Here is a 2,964-nt window from a genome sequence, read left to right on the forward strand (position 1 = left end):
ATAATACTGCAAGGGCGGCCAACTCCAGTCCTGAAGGGCCCCCAACAGGTCAGGGTTAAAGCATATCCCTGTTTCCGTGCATGTGATGGTGGCGCCGTGGGGCGGAGAACGTTTAATACACAGCTCGGCGTGTATCACAGGCGCTTGATACAGTGTGTTCCACGTTAATCGGAGATTAATATCTCTAAAGCATTTGGAGTAATGCTAACGCCTATATTTCAATATCCCCTCTTTGCATGCCATTTCCCACAGACCTTTTTTAATGTCCTGTGAGTAAAACCTTTTATACGTATCTATCTAGCACACGGAGATGTCCCGTAGACTGCTGTTTCTTTGATGGGGTTATCTCCTTATGAACAGGATGCTCTATGCTTTTCAGATACCCGTGGTCTTTAATTAAAACACGTGTAAGTGATCTGATGGCGTTACCGGAGGTGACCGTCACTTACATTTTGTAGTATCAGTATTAATGAAGCATTGCATATTCCAACACAAATTGATTTTTTTGTCGCAGGAGCAGGTTCACATAATCCTTAATGGGGCTTTGCACTAATTGTCAAACTAGGTATGAATATTGCTGTAAAGTATAATGAGGGCGGCAGTCCTCTGTACCTGCTCAAAATGTGATATAAAAGCCCTGTCAACATCTCAGACAATATTTATGACATTTCTACCATAAGACAAATTCCGGGGCTAGAAGACGCATTACGACTCATTCATGAGAACGTACTTTAATGAAGCAATTCGTGCCACTTTGTATTTTTTTTTTACACCGTATTGAAGCAGGGGGTCTCCGGAGCTGAACCCCATTAGTTTCAGCTCTTGGGACCCCCTGAGCCCCCGAAATACTGACCTCCATAGAGGGCGCCGACATCTCGACGAAGTTTAAAGCTCCCGCGTCACGCGGGCCAATAGGAAGTGGAACCTGATGATGTCACAGCTTCCTATTGGCCGAAAGGGCGCGGGAGCTTTGAAACTCTCCGCCATTACGTGAACCCCGCTAGCTGAGCGGAGAGGGCTACCAGTACCCCCTACGGAGGGTAAGTATATCTGGAAGCAGGGGGTCCCCGGAGCGGGGTTCAGCTCTCGAGGCCCCTGCTTCAGTTCTATGTTAAAAAAATAAAATAATTTGCCAGCTTGGATTGCCTCTTTAAGGTCATGACAGAAGACTGCTTAGTAAACAGGGGCATTTGTGTAATATATATATATATACTAGCTGAGAGACCCGGCGTTGCCCGGGATGTAAATGTGTAATAGGTAGTATTATTTATAAATCGTGGAACAATAGGTGAGTATTTGTTGTAAAGGTTGGATAAAAATGTTGAAAAGAAAGATGGAAGAAAATGTAATACGATGTTGTTTAAAAATGGTTTGTTGTAAACACACCACAGTACAATGTATATTTTGGTGACATAACAGATGTAAAAATGTGAGGCGTGTGTCCTGCTAGGGTGTGAGGCGGCGGGTGGCGCGTGGGTTGTGAGTGCTGTCTGTGAATGGGGGTGTGCTGCTAGGGTGTGAGGCGGCAGGTGGCGCGTGGGTTGTGAGTGCTGTCTGTGAGTGGGGGTCCTGCTAGGGTGTGAGGCGGCGGGTGGCACATGGGTTGTGAGTGCTGTCTGTGAGTGGGGTCCTGCTAGGGTGTGAGGCGGTGGGTCAGTGATGTCGGTGCGTAGGGGCGGGAGGCAGCAGGTGTGTGTGGCAGCAGGTATGTGTCGAGTGTGGCGGGTGTCTGTTGAGTGCGTGCAGCGGCTGTGAGGCGGTGGGTGAAAGGCAGAGGCCGGAAGGCGGGGGTAGGGGAGGCGGGAAGGAGGCGGCAGGAAGGCGAAGGGCGGCGGGAAGGGGAGGAGGGGGTGGTGGAGGGGGGCAAGGGGTGGAGGAGGGGGGAAGGGTTGGAGGAGGGGGGGAAGGGCTGGAAGGGGTGGAAGTGTGGGAGGGGGCAGGGGGTGGGAGGGGGGGAAGGGGGGTGGAGGGGAAAGGGGAGGGGTGGGAGGGGGTGGAGGGGAAAGGGGAAGGGTGGGAGGGGGGAAGGGAGGGTGGAGGGAAAGGAGCAGAGGGGGGGGGAAAGGGAGCGGAGGGGGCGGAGTGACGGGTCGGGGAGGGGAGCAGGAGGGGGGGGGGAAAGGGGGGGGTAGGCGGAGGGGGGGGGGAAAGGGGAGCGGAGGGGGGGGGAAAGGGGGAGCGGAGGGGGGGGGAAAGGGAGCGGAGGGGGAGGGGGAAAGGGGAGCGGAGGGAGCGACGGGGGAAAGGGGAGCGGAGGAGGGGGGGGGGAAAGGGGAGCAGAGAGGGAGGGGGGAAAGGGGAGCGGAGGGGGAGGGGGAAAGGGGAGCGGAGGGGAGGGGGAAAGGGGAGCGGAGGGGGAGGGGGAAAGGGGAGCGGAGGGGGGGGAAAGGGGAGCGGAGGGGGGGGGAAAGGGGAGCGGAGGGGGGGGGAAAGGGGAGCGGAGGGGGGGGGAAAGGGGAGCGGAGGGGGGGGAAAGGGGAGCAGAGGGGGGGAAAGGAGGAGCGGAGGGGGGGAAGGGGAGCGGAGGGGGGGAGGGAAAGTGGAGCGGAGGGGGGGGGAAAGGGGAGCGGAGGGGGGGTGGGGAAAGGGGAGCGGAGGGAGGGGGGGGAAAGGGGAGCAGGAGGGGGGGGAAAGGGAGCGGTAGGGGGGGGAAAGGGGAGCGGAGGGGGGGGAAAGGGAGCAGAGGGGGGGGAGAAAGGGGGAGCGGAGGGGGGGGGAGAAAGGGGAGCGGAGGGGGGGGAGAAAGGGGAGCGGAGGGGGGGGGTGAAAGGGGGAGCGGCAGGGGGGGAGAAAGGGGAGCGGAGGGGGGGAGAAAGGGGAGCGGAGGGGGACGGGGAGAAAGGGGGAGCGGAGGGTGGGGGGGAGAAGGGGAGCGAGAGGGGGGAAAAAGGGGAGCGGAGCGGAACGGGGACGGAAGGAGAAAGGGGAGCCGGAGGGGGGGGGGCGAACACGTGGCGCGCAGAG

This window comes from Ascaphus truei, chromosome 15 (genome assembly GCF_040206685.1).
Source record: "Ascaphus truei isolate aAscTru1 chromosome 15, aAscTru1.hap1, whole genome shotgun sequence".
Lineage (NCBI taxonomy): Eukaryota > Metazoa > Chordata > Amphibia > Anura > Ascaphidae > Ascaphus > Ascaphus truei.